At 33.1% G+C, this 22294-nt stretch overlaps 1 protein-coding gene across 21 annotated transcripts in view; it reads right to left on the bottom strand.

Annotated features, from left to right (window-relative positions):
- Positions 1-22294, bottom strand: part of MBD5 (methyl-CpG binding domain protein 5) — a 226469-nt gene that overhangs the window by 102777 nt on the left and 101398 nt on the right. For 10 of the 21 annotated variants that reach the window (XM_038565140.1, XM_038565160.1, XM_038565161.1 and 7 more), the window contains 2 exons: positions 6727-6851; positions 3282-3398 (listed from right to left, as the gene is read on the bottom strand). The exons of 9 other annotated variants lie outside the window; for them this stretch is intronic. The gene's annotated coding sequence lies outside the window, so the exon portion shown is untranslated. The remainder of the gene's footprint in view (positions 1-3281; positions 3399-6726; positions 6852-22294) is intronic. 2 more of the 21 variants (XM_038565141.1, XM_038565150.1) reach the window with 1 other exon arrangement.

The following is a 22294-nucleotide window of genomic DNA, read 5'->3' as shown; positions in this document are numbered from 1 at the left end:
CAATGAGATATCACCTCATACTTGTTAGAATAGTTATCTAAAAGACAAGAAATAACAAGTGTTGACGATGATGTGGAGAAAAGAGGACTCTTGTGCACTGCTGGTGGGAATGTAAATTATTACAGCCATTATGGAAAACAGTATGGAGGTTTCTCAGAAAATTAAAAATAGAACACCCATATGATCCAACAATTCCACTTCTGGATATTTAACCAAAGAAAACAAAAACATTAATTTGAAAAGATATATGTACCCCCATATTCAGTACAATAATATTTACAATAGCTAAGATATGGAAATTAATGGAGTCCATTGACGGATGAATAAGGAAGGTTATATATATATATATATATACACGATACTATTCAGAAATAAAAGAAAAAAATCTTGCCACTTGCAACAACACAGATGGACCTAGAGGGCACTATGCTAAGCAAAATCAGTCAGACAAAGACAAACACTATATGATTTTGCTTATATGCAGAATTAAAGCAAAACAAAACAAAAATCAAGCTTATAGATATAGAGAACAGATTGATGGTTATCACTGGAAGCATTGGGGGGGGGAGGGCCAAATAGGTGAAGGGAGTCAAAAGGTACATACAAAAGAATAAGTAAGTCATGGGAATATAATGCACAGTGTAGTGACTACATGGTACTGCATATTTGAACGCTGCTAACAGAGATCTTAAAAGTCCTCATCACAAGGAAAAAAAAATTTGTTACTAGGTATGCTGATGAATGTTAACTGGAATCATTGTAATGACCATTTCACAATATATACAAATATCAAATCATTATGATGCATACCTGAAATTAGTAGAATGTTATATATGAATTATACTTCAACAAACAAAAAGGATTTTGAAGGATGAGACACAACTACAAAGGCAGGGAACAAAGCTCTTTCAGTACTCAGGCTATCGTGAACATCAGTGGTTCCTGAATTGAAGCAGGCTTAAGAATTTACCCATGTCATTTGTTAAAATGCAGATGTCCAGGCCAGACTGATGGTATTCTGACTGAGAAGCTAGCTGGAGCACAGCAGTTAGGCATCTGTATTTTTATCAAGCACCCCCAGGTAATTTTGATAGAAGAGGAAGTCTGGATAGAGTAAATTGAAAAACACTGGTCTATGATGTAAAAAAAAGGAATAAAATATTTGGCAGTTCTCCAGTTGATCTTGTCAATAAAAAACAATCACACCGGTTAACAAAGACTTGGAATTTGGATTTATGCTGTGTTACTGTGTATTGTCTATACTGCTCTTATTGTAGAAACAGCTATAGCAATAAAGAAATGCGATATCATGTCTTCCAGAAAGCCCATTCTTATATGAACTTTGTCTACATTATTAGAAAAATAGACATTTTCAATAAATAGCACCACTTTTATATTCAGGAAAAAATGAAGTAATTTCTACTTTGTGAGAAAAAAGCCAAACAGAAATTTACATAATGTAGTACACCAGACTGAAGGAGGCTACAGAAAAAAAATATTAAATGTTCCATTTGTTTTTCAATAATTCAAATCAGAGAGAATAGAAAAAATACATATAAAGGTCAATAAAAATATTATTTTATAGAATACATGTATATTTATATTACTTGAGGAACAAATATAAAACCTAAGACAAATGAATACTAACTTATGTGTTTTTAGAACAATGAATTTGTAAATATTTGCTTTTATCTGACAACTTTATCAATATGTCTATTAACTTTCAAGCTATTAAGCTTTGACAAGATACAGACTAATTGAAGAAATATGACTATTGGAAAAATATCTAGAAGCTTCCATTAATTCTTTCTTACATGCTTACTAAAATCAGGCAGATGAACACACTAGACGGGAAAGCTGCCTGCTGATAAGAAACTCGTTCTTTGTTTTAGGTGACGCCCAAAGTACATTACTTATGAAATATATGATGTCAAAAGAAAAGCATTCTAGAATCAAAAATTACTTTCAGGCTGGAAAAAGAGATTTAAATAGTATAAACTACATTAAATCATCTGGGTATTTGCTAAAATTCAATGCAGAGAAATATTAAGTCCTTGAGTCATTCAGTCTGAGAAAAGCAAGAATATGTCAAAAATATAGCTGGGCTGCAAATTAAACCTGAACATTTTTGTTTGTTAGTGTGCTAAAATATAAACTCATGTGGTTTATCTTTAGATACAATTTTTTTTTTTGGTCTAGTAAGTACTGTTCTTTAACATTGTTTTTTGAAACTTATCCAAAAAGTAATCAACATTTCTGTAAGCCCTTTATGGAAGATAAAAAACAACTTGAAATATACCTTGAGACTATCTAAGATTAAATAAAATATTCAGAAACCTCAAAACATTTTCTCCTCTGGTCTCTTCCATCATAAGGTTTATTAAAGAGTCCTGGGAGTTTCAATTTACTGACTTGAGATGTAGACTTTACAGACTTATTCAGAGTGATTTATGAATATGCCTGTGAAGGGACATAACCATTCCTATCCTAATCAGGCTCTTTTATTTGCTTTTCTTAGAAAAATACTAAAAGGAATTCCCAAAGGGATTAATATGAAGAATTTCTGAAATCCAAAAAGGATAAGGGTGGGGTGCATGTTCTATTTAAAGCTTTTAATTAAAAATTATTGTTATGGAGTGAGTTGAGTGCCCTTAGAATTCTATATGGAAGTCCTTAACCCCTTCAATATGACAGTATTGGAGACAGGGCCTTTCAGGAGGTAATTAATGTTAAATGAAGTCATAAGGATGGGATCCTCCTCATCCAATAGACTATTGTCCTTGTAAGAGGGGAAAAAGACATTAGGGGTGGGACAGCACAGAAAAGGGCATGCGAGGACATAGCAAGAAGGTAGCTATCTGAGGCAAGCCAAGGAGAGAGACTTCAGGATAAAGTAGACCTGCTGACACCTTGGTCTTGGGCTTTAGCCTTGAGAACTATGAAAAAATAAATATCTATTCTTTAAGTCATGAAGTCTGTGGTAGTTTATATGGGAACCTTATACAACTATGTTATGTATATGATGTACATGTCATATATGTGAGTTATAAAGTATAATAACAAATGCCCATGTACCATCCCTAACCTCTAATCTCAAACACACTACCTCAAAGAGCATCATTGTTTCAAATTTTCTATTCATCATTCCTTTGCTTTGAAAAAAAAAAAGTTTTATCACATATTTAGGGATCTCAACAATATATTTTGTTCGTTGGTCAAGCTGTCTATCCCTCTGCCAATATCACACTTTCTTCAGTTTTCAACAGAACAAATTCATTTACCTTATTCTTCTATAGGAGTGTGTTGGCTCTTCTAGGCTCTTTGCTTTCCCAATAAAATTTAGACCCAAATAGAGTTCCTCAAACACCGTTAGGATTTTTCACTGGAATCACATTGACCTATAAACCAATTTGAAAAAAAAAAAAAACTGACATCTTGTCTATATTTAATCAAATATATTAGTGCAACCTCCATTTAGACTTTAATGTTCTTCAATAAAGTTTATAGTTTTTTTTTCATAAAGATCTTGTACACTATTATTTCTTTGTATTTTATGTCTTTATGGATGTAGTAAATAGTATCTTTTCTAACTTTTTAAATATTAGAAATACAGTTTATAATCTTACATTGATTTTATAATCAGTCTCCTTGCTAAACTTTCATTATATTTCTATAATGAGTTTACCCGTTAATTACTTTGAGTTTTCTATGTAGATAGCATGCCATCTACAAACGAATGTAGTTTAATTTCTTCCTTTCCAAATGGTTATACTTGATATTTCTTTTCTGTTCTTGTTGTGAGGACTCTGACCTCCACTACAATGTTAAATGGACTTGTTCCAATTTTAAAGTAAATGTCTCAAGTATTTTTTTGGTAAAAATGATATTTGCTGCATATTCTTGACAAATACCTTTAATCAAGTTAGGGAATCTTCGCTTCTTTTCCAGTTTTGCTAAGAGGTTTTTTTTTTTTACCCTTCCATGAATAAGTTAACTATAATTAAAAAAAAAAACCTATCAATGCATTACTAGGTATTTATCCAAAGGACACAAAAATGGTGATTTGAAGGGATATATACATCCTGATGTTTATAGCAGCACTAACAACAACAGCCAAATTATGGAAGAGTCCCAATGTCCTCTGACTGATGAATGGATAAAGAAGGTATGGTACACCACACACACACACACACACACACACACACACACACACACAGGAATATTACTCAGCCATCAAAAGTATGAAATCTTGCCATTTGTAACAACATGGATGGAACTAGAGTGTATTATGTTAAATGAAATAAGTCATTTACTTATTAAGACATATATGATTATATGATTTCACTCATACATGGAAGTTAAGAAACAAGATAGATGAACATAAGGAAAGGGAAGGAAAAATAAAATAAGATAAAAACAGAGGGAGGAAAACCATAAGAAACTCTAAAAGACCGAGAACAAACTGAGGGTTGATGGAGGCAAGAAGGGTGTGGTGGTGGGCGAAATGGGTGATGGGTGCTAAGAAAAACACTTGTAGTGAGCACTGGGTCTTATATATAAATGATGAATCACTAAATTCTACTCCTGAAACCAATACTACATTATATGTTAAAATCTATTGAGATGACCATGTTTTTTCTCCTTTAATTTGCTATGCTAAATGATATGTATAGATTCTACCCTCTGCCACCAAACCATACTTGCATTCTTTATTCTTTTGATGCCCTTCTTGATCATGGTTGTATTTTCCTATTTTTTTTAACACATTGTTATATGCTGCTTGCTAAAGTTTTGTGTAGGATTTGATATTAACTTCCATAAATGAGAACGAATTGTACTTTTCCTTCCTCTTGCTCTTTTTGTTTGGTTTGGTTATTAAGGTTTTGATATAGACGTATGTAGTCGAGCTTGGGGATAATTCCTTCTTTTTTTCTTTTCCGTTAAAGTGTGTAAATTTGAAATATCAGAGGATATTTGACCATTACCAGGTCAGTTGTAATGATATGAGGCTTGTGTATGTGTTTAATGAGAAGGTCTTAACAAAATATTTAATTATTTAATGGTTATGGGAATACTTTCAATTTCAATTTTTTTTTGTGTCACTTCTGGATAAGGTAACCTCTCATCTTTTATTTTTTTATTATTATTTTTTTTACATCCTCTCATCTTTTAAATTTCTACTTGATCTGTAAGTATTTTTACTCATAATATTGTTTATTTCAGATTTTTCTCCTTAATTTTTAACTGATTAAACTTCCAGAGGTATATCTATTTTGTAGGTATTTAAAAAAAAAGCAATTTCAGGCTTTGTTGATCCTACCTGCTAAATGTATGTTTTCCTTTCATTAATTTCTGCTCTTTGTTATCTCATACTTACTTTTTTTTTTTAAAGATGTTGTTCATTTTCTAACTCATTAAATTGGAAGCCTACATCATGAAATTTCAGCCTCCCTCTCTTTTTAATGTAAGCATTTAAGGTTATGTATCCTATAAATTTGGTATGTTTAGTTTTTGTCTAGTTATAAGGATGCTATTTTTTGGTTCATAGTTACTCTTTTTTAAAACAAATTTCCAAATGCATAATCATTTACAAATTTTTCTTTTTGCTATTGACTATTATGTCAGAAGATGTGGTCTGTAAGACAATTCTTTGAAATGTACTGACTTTTTGTGCTAAAAATATAGTCTATTTTTGTAAATGGTTAATCATTTAAGAATGCATATTCTCTATTGTATGCAGTTGTAGACAAATGTACATTAAAATTTATTATTATATTGAGAAATTTCTGTCTTTAATTTTACAGAATTTAATATATTTTGAGGCTAAGTTATGTATATGCAGGCTTAATATTGTTACTTTTTTCTAGTGAACTGAACCTTTTATTATTACGTAGTAAGTTCTCTTTATCTCTAGTCATACTTGTTCAATTAAAATTGATACCCTAACTTTTGTTCATTTGGTGTTTGCCCAGGATAACCTTTTACTATTCTTATATTTTCAACCATTTCATGTCATTATGTTTTCAGAGTGTCACTAAGTGTAATTGCCAATTTATTTATTTATTTATTTATTTATTTATTTATTAATGATAGTCACACAGAGAGCGAGAGAGAGAGAGGCAGAGACATAGGCAGAGGGAGAAGCAGGCTCCATGCACCGGGAGCCCAACGTGGGACTTGATCCCGGGTCTCCAGGATCGCGCCCTGGGCCAAAGGCAGGCACCAAACCGCTGCGCCACCCAGGGATCCCTGCCAATGTATTTAGGTTTTTTTTTTAGTTTCTTACCCTTTGCTTTTCATTTGTCCCACTTCTCCTACACTTAAAAATGAAAAGCTCTCTTTTTGCCTTAAAAAATGAACTGGAAAAATTTTTATTTGTTTGAAACTTACTCCATTTTCTCCTTTTTATATGATTGGATGTCATATACTCCTTTTCTACCCCTTGTTTGGGGTACTTTATAAATTTTACTCTGCACTGATAATCCCTGCTGAATTTTTCTAGTTTCTTCTAATAACCTGTGCAGCCAATTTCCCATATTAAATTGTCCTTTTAAGATAACTGGAATAGTTTCTATTTAATTGACTAAATACTGACCAATATATCAATTTATTAAAGATTTCTTTGTCATTGGCCATTCCACTTTCGTAAGTTCAATTCTGCCAGTTTATTCTTTTTAAACATTTCAAATTTGTTTTTATATATTCTATATCAGCTAATTGCAATACCTTTTAATCCTGGGCAGGGTGGAGGCTACATCTGCAATTTGTCTTTTCTGCTCTCGCTCATGGTAGCTTATTTTCTTATGTGTTTGCTGGATTTTGATTATGAACTCCTATTTGGTTGATATGATCTGTAAACAAAACAAAACAAGAGGAAAAAACTCCCATCTTAAGTGAGAATTATTTCTTCTAGCTTCTCTGTCTTGCTAGTGGCCTTTAGTTTTCTTCTGGATTAGGTATTATTATTCTCATTTACCATTAAGAAGACCCCAATCTGCAATGTGTTTATAGCTTATACTTCAGCTTCAGTCTAAGTTTTTTTCTTCGTTAAGATTTTATTTCTACCTGTGGAACTTAGCAATGAGATAACATTAAGTTTTATGCAGGATCTGATTATTTTGTATTAAGGCAGCTCTTCAGAGTAATGTTACATTGTTAAAAATAGATGTCTTCATACTGATTTTCTATTTATTCCACTTCTGTGCTATTTGAATATTTTCAAATTCGTGTTATTTTTATAATAAAAACTCTGGTTCCTAAAAAACTTCAGGAGTTCAATGAAGTCTTTAGCAAAAATATACTACATTATTTTTTCCAATTAGATATTTCATTTTAACAATAACAAATAATGTATTAATATCATTTTCTTATGTTTAATATTTTTATATGTTGTACCTCAATTTCTCTAAGTCCTTTTCATTTGGTACAATATGTAAAATTTAAATCTCACAAATATTAAAAGTAGGAAGATATAAGCCACAAAAAATTTACTTTCCAAATAGAACAATGGATAGCCAATAAATATATATATGTAACTACCTAACCATAAATTTGTAAATAAGTATTTTTCATATATGTATACTTATTTAAAAATATATATATGAAAAAATATGTATTTTTAAATATCTAAGCTATACCAAATTCTAAGTGAATTTTAATTAGAATAATGGACACTATGAAGATGCATTACAATAAAGCTAGCCAAAATTAATAAATAAAAATGTATTGATTAGAATTAGTGAGTTATTTCAAGATAATATAAGATAAACGTTTTTCTCTCTCTTTTTTAATAATAGAAAAACCTTAAGTATTTCTGGTAAGGAAGAAAGTTCTCTCTAACACAGCTGGAAAGCTATTTATGATATAGTATAAAAACTGAAACTACACTGATAAAAAGCTGAATTATTTATTCTACTTAGAAGCAATATGAAAAGAAATTTAATCATGCCCTCATACTTGCAAAGTTATAACTTATTAAGCCGTAAAAGAAATGCTTAATGTAAGGAAATTAGATACTACTCTTCAATTTTGGAAAGGTATGCTCCTAAACTCTTAAAACAGGTTAGCAATTTTGGAGGTTAATTTGAAAAAGTAGCAATATGATTCAGGTCAACTCTGAAATTTATCAAGAAACCAAAGGTTATTAAACTGATTTTTTACTATTTTATCTTTGCTTAGAATAATTAAGGATTAATATATAAACCATTTCACTCACATAAACTATCATTTTTTTAAGGAATGAAAATATATATAAGTTAATGAATACTGTACAATGCATTAAAAGAAAAAGACAATTTATATGGCTTATCTCTGGTTCCTTGAAATGTTCTGAATTACAAAAGGAAATGCAGAAAGATTTTTAAAAGAGGGTTTCAAGGCTCAACCCCAAATCCTGACTACATAATAGATAATTTCTATATTGTGGGAACATCTTTTCAAGTAAATTTAATGTAATGACAAAACGGATACTTTTATTTCATTTGTTCATATGATAACCTTAAGAAATATGTACTCAATTCACCAAATTTCTGAAGCACAAAGTTTAAATTCAAACCATAATCCAACTTTTCTTTTCCTCCCTCCCTCCCTCCCTCCCTCCCTCCCTCCCTCCCTCCCTCCCTCCCTCCCTCCTTCCTTCCTATAGGTACCCACTGTCAAGACTATCCTTGGAGAAGGGAGAGGACACAAAATATGCTGACAGAATGGGAAGAGACAAAGCAAAAGGGAAGTACTGGAGAAAGCAACTGAATTACTAGAGGCTTACATGGAAGACATAGTTTTTCAATCTCCTTTTTAGATTTATATAATTTCATACATTTTGGAAAAAGAATTTAGACGAAGAGGCGAGAGACATATAATTACAAATTCAATGGTCAGACTCTAAGATGTGGAGAAAAAGTAGTCAAGGATGGCATCTATTTATTTGCATGAATTGTTTGTAAGCAAAGACATAGTTGCTTCTTAGTGGCTTTCAACTGGCAATGACTTACTAGCCTAGAGAACATCTGTCAATGTCTGAAGACAATTTTGATTATCATTATGGGTGTGTGGGTGTGTGTGTGTATGTGTGTGTACACACACTTGCAAGCATGCTACTGGCATCTAGTGGGAAGAGGACAGAGATGCTGCTACACATCCTACAATGTACAGAAAATCCCCCTTTAACAAAGAATTGTCCATTCCAAAATGTCAACAGAGCTGAGGGTGAGAAACCCTGCCTTATTATATAATTGCAGATGTGCTTCTCTCTTTCAGTTCAAGTATGAATGATAGTTAGAGGAGCTAACATTTGGTAGAAGTGACTCACTAAGAAAATAATTTAGGTGCTTACTGAAGGCAAATTTGGGATAAATTTCCCAGATAAAGACAATGACCTGTACCTGACCCCTAGAAATTTTAAATGATGCAATGAAGACTTATGAGAAAAATTAATCTAGTAAACTATTATCTCTGGACATTGGTTACCTATGGTTTTGAATGCTTTTCTTACTTAGGCATACTTTGTCTTACTGTGCTTTGTAGATACTGCACTTTTTACAAATTGAAGGTTTGTGACAATCCTATATTGAGCAAGTCTATCAGCACCATTTTTTTTCCAACAGCATTTGCTGTTGTGCGTGTTCTGACTGTTGTACTGACTGCCTGTCCTTTTATCTCTCTCCCTCTCCTCAGGCCTCCCTATTCCCTGAGATACAATAATATTAAATTAGGCCCATGAATAACCCTACAATGGCTTCTAAGTACTCAAATGAACAAAAGAGTCAGTTGATGTGACAAACTTCATTGTTTCATTTTAAGAAATTGCCATAGCTACCTCACCCCCAGCAACCACCACCTTAATCAGTCAGTAGCCCTCGATATCAGGACAAGACCTTCCACCAGCAAAATGATTACAACTTGCTGAGAGCTCAGATGATGGATAGCATTTTTTAGACATAAAGTATTGTTAATTAAGGTGTGTACAGTGTTTTTTCTGTGCAGAATGTTATTGCACACCTAATAAATCATAGTGTAGTATAAATACAACTTTTACATGCATTGGGAAACAAAAAAATTCATTTGACTCAGCTTATTATAATATTTGTTTTATTGTGGTGATCTGGAACTAAACCGGAAATATCTCTGAGGTATGTCTGTATTTTGTTAACTTTCTACAGTATGAATCTAGTTTTTTTTTTTTTTTAAGATTTTATCTATTTATTCATGAGAGACACAGAGAGAGAGGCAGAGACACAGGCAGAGGGAGAAGCAGGCTCCATGTAGGGGGCATGATGTGGGACTTGATCCCAGGACCCCGGGATCATGACCTGAGGCAAAGGCAGCTGCTCAATCACTGAGCCACCCAGGTGCCCCTGATTCCAGTTTTCGTAAGGCAGGAATCAGAAAACTAGAATTCCCAGACTGTCTTACAGCTAGGTAAATAAATACCTTAGGTTCCAGCAATCAAATTCAGAGTGTGGCTTGTAACTAGAAGCAAGCAACCTGAGGATGCAACTCCTCTTGGAGAACTTGATATGTTGGTGGCGATATCAGGTTGTTTGTGGATGACAGCTGCATTCAGACTGATGCATCTTAAGTGCTTGGTGCCAATGCAAAGTGTTTTGCTACAAGAGCTTCTGCAATATGCTTGTACAATGTTACTGACTGGGTAACTTCAGAGCGGCTCTCTGGTCCTGCGGGAGTCTATTAGCTACCCAATTAATAACTTTCAGCATGTCTTCTTTATTGTTAAAATGGCCAGAGAGGATTATATTATTTGTAATAAGGAATCTTGACTGATACAAAAATGGATGGCTTAAAAAGATTTCTTTCCTAAACTCCTTAGCTGCTAATAAAATTACTGAAGTATCAGCAGTAAGCCTAAGACATGCTATTAAACTATGGTGTTTTGGATCTGGTGCTTACAATATTCTCATTAATAACATGTATAATACTTTGGAAATAATGCTAAAATAAAAATCCAAGGCTATGGCATTCAGGATCAATATTTAACATTAATATTTATATGCAGTAGGCATTATATAATGGTAGCTTAGATGTTACTTTGAATTAAAAATAAAGTCATTATATTGGAATAGTGATCAAGTATTCAAAATAGTTTTGTTTTCTAGTACATCTGCCTGAGAGATCATCTTCTTCAGTATCCCAACATCCTGAAAGGATGTACTACTCTGTTTTCCATACATCAATTTCAGGGCAAGGGAACAGACTGGTCACCTTCAGGCTCTCCTACTATAGGAAAACACTAAAATGGAAGGTCACTAGGGGCTAAGCCTTCATTTTCTTCTCTTTAATATCATTTTAAATTTTAGGTTTCACTTAAAAAGTTTTCAATCGGTACTTGCTAATTGTAACTTATGGAGGTTAAAAAAGTAAAATAAAAATAAGACATCTTACTAAGACTCATAAAAAGAAATACAGAACCTGCTATCATATTGCATGTTCTCCAAGAGTCTTTTACAACGTAAATGGTAAGATGATTGAGGGTTATTAAATACCTACATACACATTCAGAATTGTTCTATCTGACTTTGTAATAAAAAAATTCAGGAACACATGCAGGTTTATGTGTGTAAACACACTCACATATACAAAGATTCTTATTTCTGTGCAACAAGTAAACAGCCTGTGTGCTATTACTAAGCTTTGCAACATTCTGGTGTGGCAAACTAGCATCTAATAAGATTTTCCGACATAATCAAATATTTCAGTATATTTTGTTAGTAAGGTAATCAGCTGAACCTAGATTCAACAATTCAAAAGGAATTTGTGCACTGAAAAAGGAGAGTGTGGAGGAAAGCCGCAAAGTCAATAATAGTATTATGAATAATTCTAATCAGTACTAAAAAAAGACTGAATCACCTGATGACTACTGTATTTTATTTGGTTCATATTTTCATTAAGGATCTTCCCATAAATGTAACTGGTTTGAGGTCCCCCCCAAAAGTGACTTGCATTTAGATGGAAGCTTATCCATCTAATTCAGCCAGCATCAATATTTATATAATATCAATACTGTTTGAGATTTTTCAAATCTTAAAGGTTCTAACACACGATGATCCAGAAAGTCTTATGGTTTATCAATTATTGAAAAGATAATGGATGTAAAGTATAATAAAGGAAAGCAAAAATGGCACTTGTATAGCCTCTCTTTTTAAAAACAAATAAAGAAGAACATGTTTGTATTTTTCCCATATCAGATATAAGTCACCAAGGATCATTAGGTCATTATCTGGTTATTCAATATGTACTTTTCATTGTTATGAAATACTACCACTGAGGAAGAGCTATTATAGCCTGAATTGACTGAAATCTACCAAAGTCATGCGTAGAAAAAAAAATAAACAAAAAAATCTGATCAAAGATACTATCTCTTGAAAAAAGATTTAGTTGAAAGATGGTTTCTACAAAGACTGGATTCTTCAAATATATGACCTTTCCTTATGTTTTCACACATACTTTTGAAAATGCTTTTTTTCCATGAATAAAGATGTTAGTTGAAACATAAGGATACTATCTCTTCTGCTCCCTGAAAAATTTATATATATACATATATGTATGAAAGTATTTATTTATTATTATTTTTAAAGTAATCCAATGTGGGGCTTGAACTCACGACCCTGAGATCAAGTGTTCCAGGCTCTACTGACTGAGACACACAGGCACCCTTGCTCCCTCAAAAATTTGAATAGTTAAGCCTATTTAAAAAATTAGGTCTGCTTGTTTTCTTATGATATCACAGAACTAATTTTCAGTGTTCACTAAAGTTTGTTTTTACCAAAGTTAAAATTTAATTTTGTATCCATATCAACATATAATTCTTTTAAAAATTAGTTAAGGACTATATCCAGCTAAACTATGTGTTTATTCCAGTATGCAACTACAGGAGGTCTTCATTACACTCGAGAGAGCTAATTAGAACAACTGCTCAAAGGCTAAACTGCTGTTCCTCGGTTACCCTGCTAGCAGAGCTGCTGGAGATCAGAGGCAGAACTGTAGGAAACGATAATGGCTGCCCAACCTCTCAACTGCAAGTACCAGTGACTTTCCACGAAGTCTTTTTGCATCCATCAAACTCCTCAAACTTCTTGAGCCCACTACATCTTCTTTCGTTACCCACTCCACTTGAGTTCATGTTCTCTTGGCTCACCTTTCTTACCTTTCATCTTAATTTCTGTGTTCCCACTTTTTCTTGTGTTTAAAAATCTCTCCCTATGTTTAAGGTTGTTTCTAAATTCATAATTGCTACTTTCCAGAAACACTGCAAAATAATACTTTTCTACTGGTGATGATTCACATTATAATAATGATTTACTGGTCTCCACACCCAAGGATGAAGGTAATGATCCAACAATATTAGTAGGCCATGAGTTGGAGTTGGCTATTTAGTAGTAAAGGATGGGATTTTCCTTAATGAAGCCATATTATTCTCCCTGGGTACCTCAGAAAGCCAATGGTATGTATGAGTGGTATGGCCTGAATTGATATAAACCAGTTAACTAGAAAGAGCCTAACAATCAGAGAAGTAAGGCAAATATTTTTTAGGAAAAAAAGTCCACTATTAACATTTTATTTTATTTTAAAAGATTTTATTTATTTATTCATGAGAGACAGGGAGAGAGGCAGAGACACAGGCAGAGAGAGAAGCAGGCTCCATGCAGGGAGCCCGATGTGGGACTTGATCCCAGGACCCCGGGATCACACCCTGAGCTGAATGCAGATGCTCAACCACTGAGCCACCCAGGAGTCCCTTCACTATTAACATATTTAACACAAATGACAAGATTTGTTCTAACACTTAGCGTATCACAGATACTCAATAAATTGTTAGTGTTAATGAGACTACTGTTTATCTTGAAATATGCTGATTTGGATCACAAAATTCATCTCATATATTTTTAATCCCATCTTTGGTAACCAAAATCACTGACTTCAAACAAAACAAAACAAAACAAAACAAAAACCAAAATCACTGACTTCCAAAACTACTCAGTATAAGTTAGGAACTCTTACTACATACCCTGATAACACATTGTACTACTTTTATCACATTTATTATACTGCATTGTCATGGTTCAGAGTGTGCTTGTAGTAAGTAACTTGAGAATGGGGATATATTTCTTATGCTTGCAACTTTAATCCAATCAAAGTACTTAGCATGAATGTATATGATTTATTCTGAATGAATAAATGAATGAATGAATGAATGATTGAATAGAAGCCAAAGCAGCTTTTTTTTTTTTTTTTAAACAGGGCATTCAATCACTAGAAAATTTAATACATTCTTTTTTTTTTTTAAGTTTTTAAAATTTATTTGTGATAGTCACACAGAGAGAGGGAGAGGCAGAGACACAGGCAGAGGGAGAAGCAGGCTCCATGCACCGGGAGCCCGACGTGGGATTCGATCCCGGGTCTCCAGGATCGCGCCCTGGGCCAAAGGCAGGCGCCAAACCGCTGCGCCACCCAGGGATCCCTACATTCATTTTTTTAAATAGAAAGGTCACTAGATGAATGAGAGTCTTAAGAGAGTCTTAATACTGGCATTATGAAGAAAAAAAATGCTGGGAAAAAAATTACTTTTACATACCCAATTGAGCTATTTCTTTGTATCCAAACCAGTTAGGAGATTAGAGGACCAAAAATGGCCTTTGTAGGAAGTGTAAGAAGATGATAAAATCATCTGAAGTGACATAGACCTTACCTTGAGATTCTGTGTCTTTCTTTCCCACTCTGAATTATGAATTTCTTACTAAAAGATCAGACAATTTAGAGATGCTTTAGCAAAATTTTGAAAATCTTAAAGTTCTGGAATTAACCTAGTATTTATAGCCTAGCTTCCTAGAGCATTTTTTCCCTCCATCTGCTGGTTGTTGATATCGTATAACCTTATATTCAGATTACAGAAACACAGCAAGAATGAGTTTCTCTTTTTTAATATATTGCAATAAAATTCTGGCTTCAAATCTTGGTGTGAGACACTCACTAAAAAAATCTGAATGAAAGAAAAGTAGGTCAGTATTGGAGCTGAATCCTTTCTTATGTAAATAAGAGCTCCAAGATTTAATTCTATAAAATAATTTTACATGATGCCACATGACCATTTTCTCAAATAAGTTATACAGTCATTAAAAGGGCAAAAGTATTATTGACATGTTTTATATAATACATTTTGAATGGAGACTATAAAGTTCTTAATGGAATTAAAAAAAAGAAACTAAAATAAAAACCTAGTTTATTTGCTGAAATGCTTATACATTTTACCTTTCCTTAGAAAGCTATTAAATTTTCTGTGAGGAAACAATCCTTCATCTCTTTTAATATATACAATGTTAAGAGTTATAATATTCTTTCTTACAGAGAAGCATCAAAACAATTTTAAAAGCCTGCTTCAGGGGCGCCTGGCTGTCTCAGTCGGGAGAGCGTGTGACTCTTGATCTTGGGGTCATGAGTTTGGGCCCCATGTTGGCTGTAGAGATTACTTAAATAAATAAAAAACTAAAAACAAACAACCCTCCCCCCACTTCAAACATACATATCCATGCATACTTAGTCCTTCTTAGTTTACCTCTTACTTAGATTTTTAAAAAGATTTTATTTATTTATTTATTCATGAGACACACAGAGAGAGAGGCAGAGACACAGGCAGAGGGAGAAGCAGGCTCCATGCAGGGAGCCTGATGCAGGATTTAATCCCAGGATCCCAGGATCACGACCAGAGCCAAAGGTAGACACTCAACCATTGAGCCATCCAGGTGTCCCATCTTTTACTTAGATTTTTGCTTTTGGTTTAGACTCTTGTATTCAAAAATTAATCAGGTGATATCTGAATCTATGACAGTCTTCGTCTGTTGATTGTCTACTAAATGGTAAATAACTTAAAAAAATTTAAACTAAAGTACAATTTAGTCCTCTGGATTTTTTTTTTTTTTTTTAGTCCTCTGGATTTTTCTTTGACTTGCCAACTCTCAAGGTCAAGCAACTAGTAAGTAATATTTGACTCCTGAACAGAAAACAAATATTAATTTGTTTATGAAGACTATATATCTTATGAATACAAAGAGGACAGAATTTGAGAAAGTAAAATTATGTTTTATGTCTATATATATAAGTACATACATAATATGTGCAAATAACATACATACTATAAATATATATTAGTGCCCAGTGAAAAAATTGTGATGCACTCAAAATATTAAAAATTGAGATTGTTTTAATAATTATCCCACTTTAGAAATAAAATATATTGTAGCACTTTATGACAGAGTAAGTATCTAAAACTAGGCAATTTCTTAATAGAAAGTCTTTTAAAAAAACATGTTTCTCAATTCAATACATAATCTATCACCTTTATAGAGTGGTGACAATGATTTATTATAAACTCTAGAGGGCAAGAAAGGTTCCTGGACAAAGCTTTTGTTATACTTAAATTAGCCAGGTAAAGTGGGGCATGAAGAATAAGTAAATGTGTGGCAGGTGGGCTGGAGGTTGGGGAGAGAATAGAGGTAGTGGTTTTATGTGTGTCTTGAAATCGCTGCCTATTGTACATCCTCTAAAGTGCATTCACTTAAAATATTAATACTCTGAATTCATATGGTACATTTAACATAAAGAGTTTAACATGTTCACAAATATACTATCAATGACCTTTTCTTGAAGGAGGGAGATTATTAATCATCATGTTAACTTTGCTTCATAATTTTATCAGTTTGGACAAAGAGCAAGGGATATATCTGGCCTTTTTCCTTATATACTTGGAACAACTGACCCATTAAACCGAAGTTAGGTTTTACCTCTCGGGGGCGGGGGGCATACTCAAACTCAAGAAAAGTGTTACAACTTTTTATTTCAGTGTAAGTCAAACTTAGAGAAATGTTGCAAGAATAGGATGAGTAACTCTAGAAACTTCATCCAGATTCCTTGATTGTTTACATTTTGCCCCATTTGCTTTATCATCTAGGTATCTAATTTCTTCTTTTGAAAGTAAATTGGAACAATATGCCAATTCACCTCTAAAAATTTCGGTAAGCACTTCCTTTGGACATGGATATTCTTTTACATAACAACAATATAATTTTTGAAATTAAGAAATTTAATATATCTAATCCAGAGTCCATAGTCAATTTTCAATAATTGTCCTGTAAAGCCCTTTGTAGCATTTTGTACTTGCTTTTTTAAACCTATGGGCCACGATCCAAAACATTATCACACATTACACGCAGCCGATTAAATCTCCTTAGATTTTCAAGAGATTTTTAAAGCTGATAAAATCCATCTTAAAAATGGAAACTTCTCTGCCTTTGTCTTTTTGATCTTGACATTTTTGAAGAACACAGGCCAATTATTTTAATATTTAATGTTCCTCATTTTGGGTTTATCTGATGTTTCCTCTTGATTAGCTTTAGGTTATGCATCTTGGTGGGAATACTGTAAGAGGCAATAGTTTTTCCTTTTCAAGCACATCCTATCAGGAAGCACGTGAAATGTTAGTTTAATCCAATATGGGTGGTTTTGATTAGTTTGTTGATGGGATGTCCCCGTCTCTCCAGTATCAAATTACTGTTTTCTTTATAATTAAAAAGTGATTCGTGGGAAAATATTTTGAAACTGTTCTATATAAAATTTAGCCCACTAATTGTAGCATCTGTTGATGATTTTCTAACTCCATTACCCCTTATATTAGTTGGCATAAGGAAGAGGTTTTTCTTCTCTCTTTAATTGATTTATTCACTTACATTAGTATGGGCGGATGGATTCTTATTTTATTTAAGATGTAATAATTCATTATTATCATTATTTATTTTGCTGTTCAAATTGTTTCAGATTTGGCCAGTGAGAATTTCTTCAAGCTGACTTCTATTCCAAATATTTTTGCAAGTAAATTTTTCTTGAAAAACTCCCATATTTCACTCTATCCCTAAAGATATAAAATATTCTTCCATCAGTGTTTCTTTTTTCAGAGCAGAAAGTTACTATAATGTCAAATTCAAAAATGTTCTGGAAGAACATGCTAAGGATATGATACTGACGATTACTAAATTAAGTGATGAAAGCAACTGTGCTCTTATTTTGGAAAAGCTATTTCTTCTTTCGCTATTATTTCCTTAGAGTTGTAACGTATGCAAATTTTTAAAGTAAAAAATAATATGCACATGATTTTAGAGTATTTTATCTAGAAACCATAAAGACTAACGCTATAGTAACGACTTTAACAATCTTTAATACTCTACCCTAAATACTGTAAAGTCATACATATATTATTTTTAATTAATTAAAAACATCTAACTAAATGTGGAGTTGTTATTAGAAAATGCTGCAACCTAAGACATTTTTCAAATAACACTGGTCCTTCACAAGCACACAGGTGGTTATAAATGCACATCTTCTTTTTCTTTTAAGGATTAAAAATGTAAATAGATAATTTAAAATCATTGAACATAATATCTCAGAATTACAAGGAAGTCTGAAGTATATTCAGTCCTATAGTTCCCAAACTATGCTCTGAAGATCACTTAATACACAAAGTATAGATATAGGGTAACACAGAAAACTTTAATACTATATCCATCTTTTGGAAATTCACAATACACATTAATATAGTATGAAAATTTGCTTAACTTTGTTTAATCCAGAATTTCCCAAATTTCAGCATGGAAGTTAGAATCTTTTTAGAAGTTCACTCTTAATATCTAGATAGGAAATTAGTAATCTTTTCATTTTTCAGAAAAGAACTATCTTTTATAATGTCTCATATATAGCTGATGGCACATCTGAACAGAAAATACAAATCTCTTGGCTACTAGAGTTTTGTTGTTGTAACATGCTGCTTCCTTTTTTTTTAATGATTTTATTTATTTATTTTTCATTAGCGATACAGAGAGAGAGAGAGGCAGAGACACAGGCCGAGGGAGAAGCAGGATCCCTGCAAGGAGCTTAATGTAGGACTCCATCCCAGGACCTCGGGATCACATCCTGGGCCGAAGGCAGAAGGCAGGCTCAACTACTGAGAAACCCAGGCATCCTACTGTTTCTTGTCTTAACATAAGACCACTTCTGTATCTTTTAGTTGGAATCATTTGCCAAGAATTAGTAAGAGCAGAATATACTTATAATAAAATATGCTTTGAAGTTCTTGTTGATGTCTAGTTACTGCTGTTCAAAATACAGGATCAGTGGTTCTATGTTGTGGAGTCTAGTCTAGCTTCCATGACTTAACATACTCCGATCTTTAAAAATAAGTAGCTATGGTACTTTGTCTGACTATATAGGTAATGTCAGCCTTTCTTGTATCAACAACTGGATCCCGTGCAAGGTTTCAATAGCTATATTAATAAATACTAGACAAATTCATTCATTCACTCAAACATACACTCTACATTCAAAAATGGCTTTGCAACCAATTGGTTCATTGAAACACTAACTACACAGGATAGTTAGGTCCCCAAAATGATGTCCTGAAGAACACAGCTTCAAATGATGGGATTTGATATGATGCAATACACTGTCAAGGTCAAACAAGTGTGGGAAATGTTGGGTTTAAATTTTTTTAAAATTTATTTATGATAGTCACACAGAGAGAGAGAGAGAGAGGCAGAGACATAGGCAGAGGGAGAAGCAGGCTCCATGCACCGGGAGCCCGACGTGAGACTCGATCCCGGGTCTCCAGGATCGTGCCCTGGGCCAAAGGCAGGTGCCAAACCACTGCACCACCCAGGGATCCCGGAAATGTTGGGTTTAAAGAAATTTCTCCCACTAGGACTACTCAGAAGCTTTTTTTTTTTTATTTTTTAAGATTTTATTTATTTATTTATGAGAGAGACACAGAGAAAGGCAGAGACATGGGCAGAGGGAGAAGCAGGCTCCTCTCAGGGAACCTGATGTAGGACTCAATCCCAGGACCTTGGGATCATGACCTGAGCCAAGGGCAGATGCTCAACCACTGAGCCACCTGGATGCCCCTACTCAGAAGCTTTTATATGATAAAGGGTGTGAATTTTCAAGAAAGAAAAACATTAAGGATGAGTGTGTGTGTGTGTGCACGCGTGTGATTTTAATTCCCCCAATTTACTCAACTGAATCTCCCCACCTTCGTGATAAAGCTCTTAGAAGACTGTCCTATGAAATACCAGTTTGGGAAACGCTGATTTGATTAAAAAGGAAAAAGAAATCATCTAGGCACAGGAGACAAGTCAGAGTTAGGTTTACTGTTCAGTTATAGTAAGTTTCTAGTCTTGATAAATCTCTCATGCCTGCTCCTTCAAAAAGGTATTAATGTGCTCTGCCCACACTTTCTGTTCAGAGTCCTGCTTCTGGGCTACTCTCTTATAGCTGTTTATTGTTTTTATATTGCATCTCATTCTGCTCAGCTTCTGCCTCACATAGTTGCAGCCCTTACTTTTTTCTGTCTCTCCCTCTACTTCCCATTTGATTCTCAGCCCTGGGTTTCCAGATTATGGCCTTAGACTCCTTAATACAGAATCTGGCCATCTGCCCTGGTACTTTGTAATTTTCCCTGGCTATATAAAAAAAACTCAGGAAGTACTTTGGCAAGTAAGTCTTTTTATCATCAGGAGGACAAAAAAAACTACATGGTTGATCCTTAGCACATCTTTGCTTTAATTTTATTAGCTGAGAATTATGATGTAATCTGTTATTTCTTCTACTTTATAATATTTTTGGAATGAGCAAAGAGAAAACAAATGAGATTCTTTCAGTATATATAGGGCTCTCTACTTGAAAGTCAGTCACCTGTGTACGTACTTTAACTCATTCAATGCTTTCCTTTTAGGGTTTTAAAAGACGAAAGATTTATACGATCTGAAGAGAAACCAGAGTATTCAGGGTTTTATATTTTACACAGAATTGTTAAAAGGTGAACTAGCTTTCTACACTAAGAGAATACGGCTTCCTGAAAGTAAAAGCAGACTTTTTGAGAGATGCTCTACACCAAATTGACAGATGATAAAATTAACTTCTCCTGATGAATATAATTTCATAAAGCAGACTCTAGATACTATTTTATTTTTTATAATTTAACAGAGTTCACCCCAAATTAGGAAATGAAAACTAACTGCATCTTATTGGGGTTAGATTTCAAAATTAGCAGACTACTATACTAGGGTAAATAATGGGGGGAAAATCCATAGAGTCATATCTAACATGATATAACATTTACAAATGGACAATGATTATATGTTCATTTTCTGGAATATAAAGGCATTATGTTTTATTATTTGAATCTTTTTAAACAATATTTTAATGCCACCTTAAAAAAATGATTGTGCAGACTTTCAGGTATCTTTTAAAATACCAGCAATATTAAACAGTGTGCATCCTGTAATTCTAGCATGTGGAACCAGAATGTTTCTGAGGCTTCACAGTAAATATCAGCAATGCAGCACACTCTACCTCGATTTTCAATATCTAGGTCACATGGATCACTTTGAATACTGTGAATAGGGAAAAAAAACAAGCAGGAAGATTTTTATAGAGCTAAGAAATCATAACAACATTCAAATTATGAAAAAAAGCATAACATGGTTTTTAAAATAATAATTCCTATATAAAATAGAAAATAGTGCCCTAAAATGAATTTCTGATCTATTATATAAGCTGAATAAAACCTTTGAGGAGTATTATTTACTTAATAAAATATCTTTTGTTTTTACTGCTCCCTCAGATGTGTGTGTGTGTGTGTGTGTGTGTGTGTGTGTGTCCATGGTGAACAGTCAGGAACGGAGAAGAAGAAAATACGGGAAATAAATGTACTGTTAATCAAAAAGCATATGCAATTTAGGAAAAAAAAAATCCTACAGTTGTTAACAGTAATCAGAAACTAGAGCTTCCACTTACAATAAAGGCAAATAGGTATGATAATGATATCTGAAATTACAATCTTTATTTATATGAAAGAGACATTGAAGGTTGACAATATATTTTAATTATGAAAAATGCACAGGGATTTGTTAATTTTTCTTATCCATAAACATAGAGTTGCAGATATTTAGAGCCTAGAATCGTCTTTACTGTAGTTTTTATATTTTCCTTGAAATCTACTGAATTTATTAGGTAATGAATTTAAAATTTCCACTTGCCCCTTCCCCAAGTTATTACATGAAGGACAGGGAGTAAATGTTTCTCAGCAAAATGAGAGACTCTCATAATATATAATAAAGCTCTGCTACCATTTATAATTTTTATACGTGTATAGCTCTTTTTAAGAGAGACAGAAATGAAAACAACTTGACTGAATGCATTTTTCTTAATCTATTCGATAACACCAGAGGGAAATCACACA

The sequence above is a fragment of the Canis lupus genome, chromosome 19 (genome assembly GCF_011100685.1).
Source record: "Canis lupus familiaris isolate Mischka breed German Shepherd chromosome 19, alternate assembly UU_Cfam_GSD_1.0, whole genome shotgun sequence".
Classification (NCBI taxonomy): Eukaryota; Metazoa; Chordata; class Mammalia; order Carnivora; family Canidae; genus Canis; species Canis lupus.
The sequence above is the reverse complement of the archived record's forward strand: the minus strand, read 5'-3'. Positions and strand labels throughout refer to the sequence as shown.